Source organism: Tripterygium wilfordii, chromosome 13, assembly GCF_013401445.1.
Source record: "Tripterygium wilfordii isolate XIE 37 chromosome 13, ASM1340144v1, whole genome shotgun sequence".
Lineage (NCBI taxonomy): Eukaryota > Viridiplantae > Streptophyta > Magnoliopsida > Celastrales > Celastraceae > Tripterygium > Tripterygium wilfordii.
In genome coordinates, this window is record NC_052244.1 from 9,076,300 (window position 1) to 9,093,633 (window position 17,334).

The 17,334-nt window shown below is 39.7% G+C and overlaps 1 pseudogene; it reads left to right on the forward strand.

The window, feature by feature from the left end:
- The first annotated feature begins 16,623 nt into the window (after nucleotides 1-16,623).
- On the forward strand, nucleotides 16,624-16,723 carry LOC120013985 (annotated as a pseudogene).
- Nucleotides 16,724-17,334: the final 611 nt, after the last annotated feature.

Below are 17,334 nucleotides of genomic sequence, written 5' to 3' on the forward strand. Positions count from 1 at the left end.
TTTTCACATATACTCAATTTTGAACCCTCCGTACACCCCTTGATTCCCTCGGTATTAATTTCTAATGACTTTTACGCTTATATTAGACTTCAAACATGTCTACCCGACTCAAATTGATATATATATATATATATATATATATATATATACTCAACACATGTTGGTCCTACATAATTTCTAAAAGAAAAAGAAGTTCAGGGTATTACATCCTTTCCCCCTTAAAGAAATTTCGTCATCGAAATTAAAAAAAAAAGTACCTAGACTTGCGAATAAATGCGGATATTTCTCCTTCATCTTTGACTCAAGCTCCCAAGTCTCTTCTTCCGTTTCGTGATACATCCACAAGACTTTAACCAACGATATCACACTTGACCGTGTGACCTTGTCCTTTCAATCCAAAATCATCATCGGTTGAAGAGTGTAGCTTTCATCTTCCTCCACTTCCAATGTGGTCCAATCTGAAACATGTCATGGATCCGGCTCATATTTTCATAGCATAGAAACATGAAACACATTATGAACTTTAGCCAATTTTGGTGGAAGTGCCAAATGATAGGCTACCGGCCCAACTAGCTCAAGGATTTCAAAAAGACCCACAAACCGCGGTGTCAACTTCCCTTGCTTGTTGTACCTTTGAATGCCACGTCGTGGACTAACCTTCAAAAATACCTTGTCACCAACCACAAATTCCAATGGCCTCCTCCTCTTATCCGCATAGGACTTTTGTCTACTTTGAGTTGTGATCAACCTTTTTCTAATCTTCTCAATTCCATCTCGCGCCTACTTCACCATTTTGGGTTCTGATACCGCTTTCTCTCCAACCTCCGCCCAGCACAATGGTGACCTACAAGGCCTCCCGTAAAGAGCTTCAAATGGTGCCATCCCAATGCTACTCTGGTATGAGTGATCATCTCCCATTTCCATTGTACCACCGATAGGGGTTATAGCAAACCCACCGGCCTTTGGTGTTCCGCCTTCACTTGTTGACATGCCAAGCATCTTGCCACAAATCTAGCTACATCGGTCTTCATGCCTCTCCACCAAAAGTTTCTTCTCAAGTCTTGGTACATTTTCGTACCTCCTGGATGCATAGCAAACTGAGAATGGTGTGCTTCTTTCAAGATCTCCTCTTGTAGCTCATTGTCATCGAGTACTATCAATCTCCTTGTGAACCTCACACCTCCATCATCACTTCGAACCCATCCGGAGTCCTCCTCAAATGTATCAAAAATCGGGTCCCCATTTTGTGCATCCATCACCTTTTGAATCAACATCGGTCTAGAAGTCATACTATCCAAATACACCTTTTCCTCTACACTTTGTAACCCCAAACCAAATTGACTTATTGTCTCTACAATTCCCCACTCATGTATAAACAAACTAGCAACTCTATGCTTTCTACTCAATGCGTCCACAACCACATTTGCCTAACACGGGTGATATTGTAAACTAAAATCGTAGTCCTCAAAATACTCTATCCACCTCCTTTGTCGCAAATTCAACTCTCTTTGGGTGAATAAATACTTAAGACTTTTGTGATCCAAAAAGACCTCAAATTTCTCTCCAAAAAGATAATACCTCCATTGTTTCAAAGCAAATACAATTGCCGCTAACTCCAAATCATGCACTAGATAGTTTTTCTCATGTATTTTCAACAATCTAGAACCATACTCCACTACCTTACTCTTTGCATCAACACACAACCCAAACCCACTCCGGAAGCATCACAATACAATTGGTATCCTACACTCCTCTCCGGAACCACTAATACCGGTGGAGATGTCAACCTACCCTTCAACTCCTCAAAAGCTTTCTCACACTCATCCGACCACACAAACGGTGTACCTTTTCACGGGAGTTGCATCATATGTGCGGAAACACACGAAAAGTCTTGGATAAACCTCCTATAATACCCCGCTAATCCCAAGAAACTTCTAATCTCCAAAACATTCTTAGGCCTCTCCCAATTCAACACGGATTTGACCTTAGAGTTATCTACCGCAATGCCCTCTTGCTTAATCACATGACCTAGGAATTTCACTTCCGTAGCCCAAAACTCACATTTGCTCAACTTAGCATATAATTGATTATCCCTCAACGTTTGCATCACTAACCTCAAGTGTTCCTCATTCTCCTTTATCGCCGGATAATAAATCAAAATATCATCAATGAACACAATCACAAATCTATCCAAAAATGGACGAAAGACCCTTTGCATCAAATCCATAAACACTATCGGAGCGCTTGTCAACCCAAATGGCATCACTAAAAACTCATAATGTCCATATCGTCTCCTAAATCTCGTCTTTGAAATATCCTCATTTCTAATCCTCAATTGGTGGTACCCCGAACGTAAGTCAATTTTAGAGAAATGCCTAGCACCTCTTAACTGATCAAACAAATCATTTATCCATGGCAACGGATACTTGTTCTTTACCGTAACCTTGTTTAATTGTCGATAATCTATACACATCCCCAACGAGCCATCTTTCTTCTTTACAAACAATATTGGTGCTCCCCATGGGGACACACTCAGTCTAATAAATCCCAAGTCTTGCAACTCTTCCAACTGAGTCATCAACTCCTTCAATTCTGTCGAAGCCATCCGATATAGTGGAATCGAAATTGGCTTAACATTCGGATGCAACTCAATGGTAAAGTCAATCTCCCTCTCTTCTAAGGTATACCGAAGTGTACCTATACCCACAAGGACGTGACCGGCAGGGGACACCCATCCCCTGAACCAAATCACAAACCAATAATAAAACCAAATAAATATATATAACAATAACTCCTACAGTGTGACATGGAAGCAATATTGAATCCAAAATACTATATATACAACCCTCGAAACCAACCCAAGTAACATATATAACAACGGAATAGTAAAACATATCCACCTAATGCCAAACCAAGTAATATAAGTAGTATATACTAAGTACCATACCAAAAGTCCCCACGTCCGCTAAAGAGTCAGCTAGAGGCTACACACCAGCTCATGCTTCCCGTCGATGACCATTGTCACCTATATCCAACTCACCTCAAAGGGAAATAAGAAAAGGGGAGAGCCAAAAAGCTCAATAGGGCATAGAAAGGGAACACCGATATCCAGAATAAAGAAATCAAGGAATATGACCCAGAATATGAAGTACAATAACAATACCACAACCAGTAATCCAACTAAGTAACATGGTAGCCGATAAGGCTATACGACATCGTAACCACAAACAACGGTCTCCAGTAATCCGTAATCCGTACACCATAATCCACCCCTGAACCCACCCTAATCCCCATGGGGTGTCTCCCAGTCCAAGTCCACACCAAAATTGGATGAGAATCGGATATCCCGATAGCATAGCCTACACCAGAGAGCGTCCCCTGTGATGCACCTTATCTCAAACGGTCTATAAGTAGTACCCGGTCTATATATATTATCCATCATAAATCCATATCCAATAGATTGGCTCCTATATGGGCCCTACTATCTGCATCAATCACCTCCAATCACCTCAATCCTAAAAACATACCAACAATGATAATGAACAGGGAATAGAAATAAAACATGTAGACAAGCCATATTTCCACCCTCAAAAATCGACAGAACCACAATATAATAAGAGTCCGTAAAATCGAAACTCTAGAACCACACGTAAGAGACAAGGAAACCCCTACCTGAAAATCAGAATGCAAATACCCAGCACACGTCCTCGACTAACCCCTGACTCTGAAAGTCAATCCACTCCAAATCTCAACCAGGATCACCATCTACATCGGAAAGCACAACATACGAAAATACAATTAAATATGTTCGGTCAACTATGGTCAACGATCAATGGTCAAACAATGTCAAACCGGGTCAAACAGTGTTAAACTGGGTCTGACCGGTCAAATCGGGCCAAACAATGTCAAACCAGGTCAAACCGGGCCAAACAGTGTCAAACCAGGTCAGGCCGGTCAACACACTAGTCAACCAAGTCAACTCGCCCAGACTCGATCAACTCGGTCTAACTCAACTCAATGGTGTCACCAGGGATCTGGCCACCAAAACCGACCAAGCCGCACACCAAATTGAAGAACTCGAATAGACGAACTCATAGGTACCTGAATCAAGCCAAATCGTCGTCGGAATCGACTGGATCGACCACGAAAGCTCACGGTGGCCGTGAACTTCAATCTTCGATTTCCCCTCCACCGTAGCTTCGATCAACGTGCTTTCACCTGGGTTATGCTCGTCTCACTCCTACGCTTCTTTTGGTACAAACCTTGACCACCACCGTCGTCGGAATCACAAAGTCACCATAAGAGAGAAAGAACCCACGTATGAGTGAGGAAATTGTGTGAGGAAGAAGGTATATTTGAAAATAGTGAAAAATCTGGGTATTTAACTTATTAATTTAAAATTTCACTGTAGTCCCTGTAGTTTTACAAAAATGTTACTCACAAAATGTAAAAATCCAATTAACTTTAAAAATTCATAATAAATCCAATTTAAATCCGATTTGAGTAATTCTTGCGCCAAAAATTTTCTTTTTAAATCCCCCATTATGAAAAATATTTTCATATTTTATCTTAATTAAAATTTTATTCTCCCCAAATCCCGGTTCACGATCACCGAGGTTCACTCCACCTCGATTAATGTGTGAAAATACCATGAACAGTGTATGCTCGGGTCAGGATATTATATTAGGTGACTACCCCTAAAGGCCTAAACTTTCATCGTAGACTAATGAGCGAGATGACCTCCATATTTGTATTCAAGTCCTCGTGCCCAATTTCTATTGCGTTTGTTTGATTGTACATAATTTTCATTATGCATGGTTGTGTGCTTGCATACTAATACCTTGAATATGAGAGTTGAACATCCACTGAGAAGAATTAGAGCCTAGAGCTTTTTATTAATTGTTTTCTCAAATTAGTTCTTAGTTTGGTTACAAAATCCCTATGCTACCGATTCATTCGGCTCATTTTCTTTTCTTGAAAAATATTTATTATTCTTTGCAATTAACTCGGTAATTAATTTTTTGCATTTCATCCACCCCACATTTATGTTAGCTTCCTTGTGGATTCGATTTCGGTCTCATCGAGTATATTACTAGCCGATTGCCCTACAGTGGGGCAAGTACACACACTTTTTGGTGTCGGGTAAGTTTTTGGCGCCATTGCCTTGGAAGCAATTGTGAAGAGGGAAGGCGGCTTGTAGATATATGCTTTTCGCCATCAAATAAGGAAAGTGTTTGGTCACGCGATTAGGGTTCGTTGCATCTTTTACCGCTTTCATAGTGTAGTGGAAGAAAAAGTTAGAAAATTCAAAAAAGAAAAGAAAATCAAATTAATTTTTTTCTAAGAATTATTTTTACATGCATGCAACAAAAAATTTCCAATTTAACTTTATGAATTTCATTCCTTTTATATGTAATTACTAACTAACTTGAGTTTATCTTTGGTATACTGTGAGGAAATATTGGATTATATTGGCTGTTTATATAGGTAGAAAAATAAGAGCATAACCATTGATTATAATTTAAAACTTTTAATCTCAGCCGTACATATAAAGGGTAATGTAATTATGAATTGAATTTTGTTTATATATATATACCAACCTTTTTTCCCAGTTAGGGAAGTCAAATCTTCCCATATATTTTGTAATGTAATATATAAATAAAAAGAAATCAAGTTAATTCTTTTCTATCATTAATATTTTCTTTCGTTCATAACCTTAACGAAGTCTCTATATATTTTTAGATGCATTTTTGTGTTTTATATTAAAATTTTGAGTCGATTGGATTATGCCAGGCCGATGTGGGATTTGAGAGGTTGACACGAGTTTCAACTGAGGCCCATCTCTATGGTTCATACTAACCAATTGTAGAACGACACGTGTTTTTGTATTGAATTGTCACACATTTCACATTAGTATTTTATTCAATCAATTTACAGATATTATATGTAATTATTGATTTTGACACTCTCGATTCTTGAATGTTATTTATGAGACAAAATATACAATCATTTTATTCCTAGATTTTAGAAATATGTGCATGCACATACACGTTTTGGCACTCTTCTACGTTGGACATAAGATCTACCGATTATGGCCTTTGAGGGTAGGATTGTAACTGTTTGATGTGGTGATGATGTGTGTTTTAAGCATGCCACGACTTACAATCAATCCAAAGGATTTGGATATGGAATTTGCGCACCAATCTAACATGTCACCAAATGAGCTGTGTGTAATTTGAGAACACAAAACTACTGGATCGAGAGTGCCTTTCTGTAAATGAATTAAAATTTATCTAGTATCAAGTGAGAAAAACAAGAGATACAAGACAAAAATCATAAATGAGAGTACTTCTATTGGATAGAATAAAAATAACTTATCACTGAAATAAATTAGGGTTTTTAGTAGGAATACATCATGCAATGTGTGAAAGAACATGCTTTACAAGCTAAAATCATCATAACAGCTATGAAGGCTACAACCGCGAAGGCTTGAAAAGGCAATAACTAAGCTAAAAATTAGTTGACATATGTCATGCTAATGTAAAGGATAAAGTTCAGAGATGAAGAGTACGTGTTTGATGCGGGGGGTGCTTGAAAATCTTGCTTCTTTTTCTCTTTATAATCTTCTTGGTCTTCATAGTGGTCATCATCTATTATTCCCTTACCATAATCTTGACACATCCTATCATGGTGAATCAAGAGAAATTGCTTGCTTGTTGCTTGGGTTACGGAACTAAGTTTTCCTGTAACTTCCACATCTTCATGTTGCGTGGATCATGGTGATGGATCCATATTATCGTACTTCTTCATGGATGCTAGCACGCCCCTCTCTCCTAAGGTATACTGAAGTGTACCTATACCCACAAGGACGTGACTGGTATGGAACACCCCATCCCCCGAACCAATTCCCTAACCATTAATTAAACCAAATAAACATATATAATAATAACTCCTACAATATGACATGGAAACAGTATTGTATCCAAAATGCCATAGATACAACCACCGAAACCACCGGTGTACATATACAACAGCGGAACAGTAAAATATATCTACCCTATGCCCAATCGAGTAATATATACAAAATACAATACCAAAATCCCATGCCTTGCTAGATGGGTCGGCTTGAGGCTACACATCAGCTCACGCATCCCGCCACTGATCGCTATCACCCACGTCTAACTCACCTGAAAGGGAATAAAGGAAAGCGTGAGCTACAAAGCTCAATAGGGGCATAAAAAGAGAGCATCAATATCCAAAAGAAAAGAAATCAGGGACTACGATGAAGAATATGAAGTACGATAACAATACAACAAACAATATTCCAACCAAGTAACATGGTAGCCGATAAGGCTATATAGCATCGTAACCACAAACACCGGTCTCTAATAATCCATAATCTGTACACCATAATCCATTATCTGTAAACTGTAATCTATAACCCATAATCCATCCCTGGACCCACCCTAATCCCCGTAGGGTGTCTCCCAGTCTAGGTCCATACCAAAACTGGAAGAGGATTAGGTAACTTGATAGCATAGCCTACACCAGACACCAAAAAACGTCCCCAGTGATGCACCTCACCTCAAACGGTCTATAGGTACGTACCCGATCTATTGTATTATCCATCATAAATCCAATATATTGGGCTCCTATATGGGCCCCACAGTCTACATATAGCACCCCAAATCACCTCACTCCTGTTAATATATACATACACGTGAAGTGGAACCCACCATAAAAGGTGGACCCACAGAAGACTAAGCCCACAAAAGTGTGACTAGTCCAGAGCAAAAGCCAGGAAACGATATCAGCAACAAGAAGCATATAAGCAATGATATTCAATAAGGAATGTTTAAAGTGTTCAAACAAGTCGTATTTCCAACCCTGAAAACCGACAGAACCACAACATAACAAGAGTCCGGGAGACCGGAACTCTCGAATCATATACAAGAAAGTAGGAGAACCCCTACCAGGAAATCGAAATGCAAATACCAACCATGCGTCCCCGACAAACCTCTGACTCTGAAAGTCAACTCGCTCTGAATCTCAGCTGGGATCACCGTGTCTACACCAAAAAACACGATATACGAAAATACAGTTAAAATACGTGTGGTCAACTATGGTCATTGGTCAAAGTCAATGGTCAAATTCAATGGTCAAATCGGGTCAAATTGGGTCAGACCGGTCAACACACTAGCCAACCAAGTCAACTCGCCCAGACTCGGTCAATTTGACCACCGACAATCCGGTCACTGAAACCAACCAACTCATACACCAAATTGAAGAGCTCGAAGAGATGAACTCATACATACCAAAATCAAGTCGCATCGTCGTCGGAATCGGAATCGGCCTAATCAACCATCGAAACCCACAGTGGTCGGAAACTTTAATCGCTGATATCTCCCCAACAACAACTCTGAATAACGTGATTTCACCTGGGTTATACTCATCTCACTTTTGTGCTTCTTCTGGTACCAGCCATGACCGTCACCGTCGCCAAAATCACAAAGTCGTCATGAGAGAGAAACACCCGTGTGAGAGAGAGAAAGCCGTGTGAGGAAGAGGGTATTTTTGAAAAGAATTAAAATCTGGGTATTTAATTAACTAATTCAACTTTTCACTGTAGTCCCTATGATTTTTACAAAATTGCCACTCCCCAAAATTTGTTATTCTTGAAAATCCATGAAACTTTGAAAATTCATAATAAATCCAATTTAAATCCGATTTGAGTAATTCTTGTGTCAAAAATTTTCTTTTTAAATCCTCTATTTATGAAAAATATTTTCATATTTTTATCATAATTTAATTTTTATTCTTCTCAAATCCTGGTTCACGGTCACCGAGATTCACTCCATCTCGACCAACACGTCGAAATACTATGAACAGTGTATAATCGGATCAGGATATTACAGATGCTATTGGAGTATTGAGAACATGTAGCTTGTCCTACTCTCCTGGAATGTAGGCTTCATGCTTGTTATTGATGAAAAGAGTCTAACGGTTGTCATTCTTACTGCTTGTGGTTACTGAATGTCGAAATATGGCCAGTGTAACGGCCCATTCCGTAGGATCCAGTCGGGCCCATGGACCGCTACCCCCAACCCATCGCCAAGTCCGTTAGGTGGCTTAGTTGGTGACATAGGTTGCCATGGGCACTATGGTAAAGGATGAGAGGTCGCGTGTTCGACTCTCATCAACAACCTGCCTAACGGACTTGGCGATGGGTTGGGGGTAGGGGTCCATGGGCCCAGCTGGATTCTGCGGGATGGGCCGTTACATAAAAACTGCCTTTTTTATAAATTTCCCTGGCCAACCCGCAGGCTCCAAGTACTTTCCAGGATCCATGGTAGCATAGTGTGCCTAAGGGACCTATGTTAAAGGGTGGTAGGGTCGTGTGTTCGATTCCCACCAACAACCTCCGTGCCATGCGTGGACGGGATGGGTTGGGCTGTCTGGACCATGGATCCTGGAGAGTACCTGGGGCATGCGTGTCGGCCGGGGAAATTTATAAAAAGGCAGTTTTTATGTAACGGCCCATCTCGCAGGATCCAGCCGGGCCCATGGACCGCTACCTGACCGACACCAAAGTGTGTGTGTGTACTTACCCCAAGTGTAGGGTATCGTCAAGTAATAAACCGGTGAGTCCGGTATCGATCCACGAGGAAGCAATGCAAATTTGAAGTGAATGATATGCAAATGACTAGCTAACACTAATAAACACAATGAATATCAAATAAAAGCAAGTAAAAGAAATGGGCCGAATGACTCGGTAGCATGAGCGATTTTGTGATCAAAGTAAGCACAAATTGGACTTAAAACAATTAATTAAAAACCTAGTCTCTAGTCCGTCCCGGTGGTTACTCGGTTCTCATACTCAAGGTATTATTGCAAACACACACAACCATACACAATGCATTGTGTGATACTATCAATCATGCATATGCAAAGAGAATTGGGATATAAGACTTCAATTCATACATGTAGGCCATCGGGTCTCTTAATCTACGATGAACGCAAAGGGATAAGCACCTAATATTATGGATTAATGTTCCCCCTTGGGGCTTGGCTTGGCTAACACCCTAGTTTCACACTCAAAGATCAATTAACCATAACTCTCTCATGCACATTCCTAAATTAACCCAAAACTCCATCATCAATACACATAATTAATAGCTATGCTATGGAAAACTCAATTAATTAAGAAAATCATGCAATGGGTTTAACAATTCTCAATCAAACACATTAGATGCAATCCCTAGACTAGACAATCCAAAGATACAATCAAATATGTCATCTCCATAGATCCAATCACACAACCACGAAATTAAAAGAGCAAAATCAAAACTACAATTCCATGAACATACCTTGAGTAATTGAAACCAAGCACCCACCGTTTGGGACTAGAAACTAGAAAGAGAACTTAGCCACTCATCATAATGGGTATAAACATCAATTTTATAGATGAAAATCAATGTTTACAAACAAAATCACGAAAAACCAAGAAAAACTTAGAGAGAGAAGTAGAGAGAAAACAATGGAGGCAAGAACTTGGAGAAGATGAATTGTGTGAAGTAAGAAGAAATCTTAGGGTTTTCTCCTCCTTTTACCATTGAAAATACCTAACTACCCTTATACAAACGTTCCCCATTGGTTATATACATGATTTACCCCAAATGCCCTTGAAATTTCGGTGCAGAAAATTGCAGATTCGCCGTAGGTGTCCGGACGGGTGTCCGGACACTTCATGCGTCCATCAACTTTGAAGCCTGTCTCAATTTGTGAAGAAAGCGTCCGGACGGGTACTGTGGGTGTCCGGACGGTAAGGGTCCGGACACCTTGGGAAGTGTCCCGACACCTCACAGCAAAAAGTGCCCAAAAAGTGCTCCAACTTGCCCGAACAAGGTCCGATTCCTACAAAACCAAGGGGAAACATTTGTAAGTGTAAAATTAAGCTAAAATGCAATCAAATACATTAACTAAGTGCTAGAACATCCTAATTAAAGGACACTAGAACCTCAAAATAGAGGTCCAATCACTACCCCTAACCCATCGCCAAGTCCGTTAGGCAGGTTGTTGATGAGAGTCGAACACGCGACCTCTCACCCTTTAACATAGTGCCCATGGCAACCTATGTCACCAACTAAGCCATGGGCACTATGTTAAAGGGTGAGAGGTCGCGTGTTCGACTCTCATCAACAACCTGCCTAACGGACTTGGCGATGGGTTGGGGGTAGCGGTCCATGGGCCCGGCTGGATCCTGCGGGATAAGCCGTTACAGCCAGACCCTCAAACTGTAGGAGGAAGTTGATTCTAGACTTAGATCATCGAGCAATTACTGAAGATGTGTTTGAGATAATGTAGGAGCATGTGGGCTTTAAACTCTGTAATTTTTTGAACTTCCTTGAGCTTATTCATATCTCACGCTTAATAACAAATCACTTCAAAATTAAAGAAAGGCTTTTGCAATGAATTCCTGAATTTTAGTTATATTGGGCAAACTTCTTCAAACAATCCTGATTTGCGGTAACAAATTAATGAATTTTAGCTTAAATAAAATCAGATTTCCTACAAAATGACAAAACAGTTATTGTAAAACCTTCTTTCCCTCACCATGTGCCCTTTGGTGATTGAATAAGAATGTCCAAAGGTGAATCCCATGCTGCCACGTGTCAATTGGTGACTAGAGGTAAGTTTTTTGGCACAAACAACTTGAGATATATTTACACACACTATCTATATATAAGATTGTATGAAGGCCAAAATTTTTTATTACTTTTAACAGTATTGATGAATAAAAAAAATATCTTTTGAATGAGATATTGACTCGTGTCATCATATGGACTGCAAATGAGGATATCAGACTGAGAAGCATCTCAGCTAACCAAGATGTCACCTTGGTCTATACTCTTCATTATGGGCTAACAAGCATGACTTCAAGAATCCAAGGTGACAAAATATCTTGAGTTATAGAGGAGAACTCATCACCGAACAAGAAGAAAATCTAAAAGAGATCTATAGAGGATTCATCGCCCATAAATCTCACCTGTAATCAAAAAGTGCCCAAAAAGTGCTCCAACTTGCCCGAACAAGGTCCGATTCCTACAAAACCAAGGGGAAACATTTGTAAGTGTAAAATTAAGCTAAAATGCAATCAAATACATTAACTAAGTGCTAGAACATCCTAATTAAAGGACACTAGAACCTCAAAATAGAGGTCCAATCACACCCCCCAACTTAGACGTTGCTAGTCCCTAGCAATGCAACCACTACCTAAAACTAAAATTTGCTAAATAAAATCCTAACTCACTGACGTAGGCATCACGGTTGCATTTAGCGCATGCAACAAGCCTTTAAACCCCTAGGTCACCCTAGTGGACGAGTTGTAGTCTCGTGAGGGCTTATCAGAGCGATACCCACAAACACTTACCAAGGGATCCACTATTACTTTGAAAGCACCATAAATTATTCTTAAGTTCTCACATGCAAGAAATAGAGCTAATCCCCCAATTTCCCCGCTAGTTGAAGACATGCAAAATCTTTAGAAAATCAATCTCAAATCCCCTCAAAGATGACTAAGAACATTTTTATACTATGAAAAATATAAGTGCAATCAAGCAAGACAACTCAATACATTCACACAAGTAAAACCTTGTTACGGAACCTTTTGGTGTTCATAAATCCCCAATCCCAAATGTACACAAAAACATAAAAACATTGTGCTAAGTAAATGACTTACACAATTGAATTAAATATATGTGTTTATAAAAGATAATTTGGATGGGCATAGCTTTGAGAAAGAAATCACCTACAAGAGCAATTAATGCATCCGCCAACTCGCTTGCTTACCTTGAATCAAATTCATCAAAAGGTTAAATGGTTTGTAATGTGGCTAAGAGACAAGGTAGGAAGAATTTGGAACTAGGTAACAAGTTGCAAGGTTAAGTTCAAACATGTGAGCTAAGTTCTCATTTTGTCACCTCTTCCATTGTACCACAATTTCAAACACTTCTCATCTTTTTCACACAAAGGATTAACTTTATTGCATACACCTCTTTTTGATTTTTTTTCTATGCGTCATTTTTTTTTTTTTTTTTTTTTTTTTGGTGACAACCACCCTCAATTTTTTTTCTCAGAATAAGGAGGGATAATATCACTGCCGACTTATTTTTGAGGCTCCTACCCAACCTTGCAACCAAAGGTGGGAAATATTTGGGAAAATGGTTCACACAAGGCTTGTAAGTGAAATAAAAGGCTTAAAGAAATATAGGCTTATGATCACTCACAAATGAATAGGCTAGGCTCAAATCTCTCAACCTAATGAATCAATCAATCCTAAGTTCATAAGCAAGTGGCACATACAAAAATCACACTTATCAGTAATCAAATGTAATGAATGCAAAGCTATTGAAGAACACGCTTATAGGATGTCCAATGAATATCAATGAAGAGAATCACCCAAAACCCAATGTATATCAATGAAGAATGGCTCAAAGGAATTAGAAGGGTAAAAAGGTAATTTTTTCAGACAAAAGATCCAAAAACGCAGTCATACAAATGCTTCAATGCCAAGATGTCTGCTCAACTACACAATTCTATATCAAACTAGGTCTCAATCATTCCAAGAGAAATTGATTATAGTCATCCCACTCAATCACATGCATCGATTTCGCAAAAGAAACCAAGGAACCTACTATACACTTGCACGTGTGAACAAGAATAAAAAATTAACAGTCAAATTGGTAGTGAATCCCTAAAAGAACCTACCCGTCCCCTCCTAAAGTCCATCTAGCATGTATGAACAACAAAGCACAACACAATAGGATAAAGGGTAGGAAGTCATACCATACTCTTCAAAAGTGGTTGGAATCATGAGAAACGAAGCATGTCCTGAAAAAGTTAATACCAACCACACTATCCAAGCATGACACAACAAGACTTTTTTTTTTTTTCAAAATTTTCAAATTTTTGATATTCACAAAAGCACACCAAAATAAAGCAAGTTTCACAATGGATTCACAATTCCCTCACCCCCCAACTTAAATGAGACATTGTCCCCAATGTCAAGAATGGAAAACAAGGCAAGAACAAATTGTGAAATGCATTGTGAACATACAAAAACACACCAAAATTAAAGGTAAGAAAATCTCAACATAACACACAACCATTTCACAATTCTCACCCCCCAACTTCAATGAGTGCACAAGACGTGGAAATTGTGAAATAGATTGTGAGCATACAAAACACACACAAAAATTGAAATCAAACCAAAACTAATCACAACCATACTATGGTACAAGGGTGGAGTCTCCCACAAACTAGGTGGGGGTGGGATCCTTTAGATCCCGGGGAACAACCAAAGCATCAAAGTTCTCCATGAATGGTATCAAACATTGGTCATTCACCTTAAACACTTTGCCTCCACTAGTGTCCTCAAAATCACTACTTCCATGTTGAGGAACATGACGAACATCTAAAGGTCCATTCTCCTTGGGCCTCAAATCTCCAGGAAAAAATTGTACCCGAGATTTGGGCCGCCGCACCTTCCTAACTTTTTCAATGACTTTTGGCACAAAGTGGCATTTATGAGACTTTTTCACTCCACTTACTAAAGGTTTTCTTTCCGGTCTTGGTGGATGCAATTGGGATGATTCAACTCTAAGTGTAGGAGGCTCTAATTCCTCAATATCATCTTTCTCACGCAAAGGTTGACTAACTTTTGCACCCAATGCTAGCACACTTTCAACCGGATCATTTGCAAGGGTTAACTCCAAATTATCCTCAACACGGGCATGGAGAAAATCTACATCCCTTATATCCTCACACTCACCCACAACCTTAGTCACACTAAAAATATTCATCTCCATGGTCATATTCCCAAAAGAAAGTTGTAGCACCCCACTCCTACAATTGATTAAGGCATTGGAAGTTGCTAGGAATGGCCGACCTAAAATGACCGGAATAGAAGTGCTAAAGCTAGTGGAAGGTTGAGTATCTAACACAATGAAATCCACGGGATAGTAAAAATTGTCCACTTGTACTAACACATCTTCAACAATACCCCGAGGAACCCTAATAGATCGATCGGCTAATTGTAGGGTAATCCTAGTGGGTTTCAATTCACCTAACCCCAATTTTTGATAGATTGTGTACGGAAGGAGATTCACACTTGCTCCCAAGTCTAACAATGCTTGCTCTACCCTATGGTTCCCTATGACACATGAGATAGTAGGGCAACCGGGGTCTTTGTACTTAGGGAGGGTGTTGGTTTGAATAATGGAGCTTGCTTGCTCCGCTAGAAAAGCTTTCTCCTTAACATTTAATTTCCTCTTCACCGTACACAAATCCTTAAGAAACTTGGCATAAGAGGGTATTTGCTTAATGGCATCTAGAAGAGGTATGTTGATCTTAACTTGTCTAAATAGCTCAAACATCTCCTTATGCAATGCCTCATTGGTGCTCTTTCTTATCCTTTGGGGAAAGGGTGGTTTGGGGATGTACTCACTCTCCTTGTTAGGCTTTACCTTATCCTCTCTTGATTGTCTCTCACTTTCTTCTACTTGGTCTCTTTGTTTCTTGACTCTCTTTTCACCAAGCAAAATTTTCTCATTTTCACTCTTCTCTTCCTCTCTTTCTTTCACACCATCACCAAAGTCTTGCACCACATCATTTTCATCACAATTCTCAAAAGGTATTGGTCTATCCACAACTCTTCCATTCCTTAAAGTAAGGATGGATTGTACTTGCTCATGTCCACTAACCTCCCCACTCCCACTACATGAATTTATCAAATTGGTTTGCTTGGAAGGATTAGGGTAAGGTTGAGCCGGAAATATTCCTTTTTCATAGGTGGTGAGAGCTTGTGTGACCTTTGTCATTTGACTCCTAATATCCTCAATGGCCCTATTGGTTTGTTCTTGAAATTTGTTGGCCTTTTGATTCTCCCCAATTTGAGCTTGCATGAAAATGTTGAGAGTGTCTTCAAGAGACCTCTTAGGAGGTGGAATGTAAGGTTGTGGAGTTGATTGGGCAACACTTAGAGGAGGCAATTGTTGTTGGGGTGGATTGGGGAGTGATGGGGATTGAGCATTCCCATCATTCCTCCACCCAAAATTTGGATGATTCCTCCAAGGGTAATTCTCATTGTACGAATTGTTGCCTTGGTGATTGGTAGGGTAGGGCTTCCTAAAGTTCTGAGAATTGTTCCCATTGTAACCTTGCCCAAATAGGACTTCCTTACAAGCCGGTAAGGCATTACACTCATCCGTCCTATGATCCCTACTTTCACACAAAGTACAAGTAACTTGGTCATCAACACCAACCACATTTATAGGGGCCTTTTGTGACTCTAAGGACTCCAATTTCTTGGACAACAAAGCAAGTTTAGCATGCACATCATCATTTTCATCCAACACAAACTTGCCACTAGAGCTTGGCACAACATCATGTCGGGTTAGTGGAGGAGCTTCCCAAGATCGAGATTCCTCCGCCAACCCATCAAAGAAAGTGAATGCCTCATTGGCATCCCTATTCAAAAAATCACCTTGAGTCATAGTGGAAACCAATTTCTTCAAAGATGGAGTCAAAGATTTGTGGAAGAAATTCACAATTTGAAATTTTTGAAATCCATGGTGAGGACACATAAACAACAAATCTTTAAACCTCTCCCAAGCTTGGAAGAAAGTTTCATGTTCTTTGCAATGAAAATTCATGATTTGTGTTTGATAAGAAATGGTACGGTGGGAAGGAAAATATTTGTTGAGAAATTCTTCTTGCATTGCCGCCCAAGTCGCAATGGATTGGGGGCGCAAGTTCTCAAACCATTGTTTTGCATGATCCTTCAAAGAGAATGGAAAAAGTTTGAGTCTCAAAATTTCTTGTGTGCATGTAACATCACCAAAAGTAGTACACACCGATTCAAAGTCACGCACATGTGAATATGGTCGTTCCGATTCCATTCCATGGAATTTGGGAATCATTTGGAACATGGATGGTTTAAGGCTCACATTTTGTTGGTTCGGTGGCATGATGATGCAAGAAGGTTGAGTTTGCCTTGCGGGATGCGTAAGCTCCCTCAAAGTGCGATGCTCTTGGGCATGAATGTACTCCACAGGAGGAGGTGCATGTAAATTTTGCCCAAAAGGAGCATATTGTGGCACTTGTGGCATTGGGTAATACATGGGATGCACATAATTGTATGGGGGAGATATATGATATGCGGGAGGCATATTGGGAGGTTGGTAGACATTTTGTGGGGCAATTTGTGCCGCATTGTCTTGTTGAAGTGGTTGAGGTGCATTTTGCAAAGCATGCTCAACTTGAACATTTAGTAAA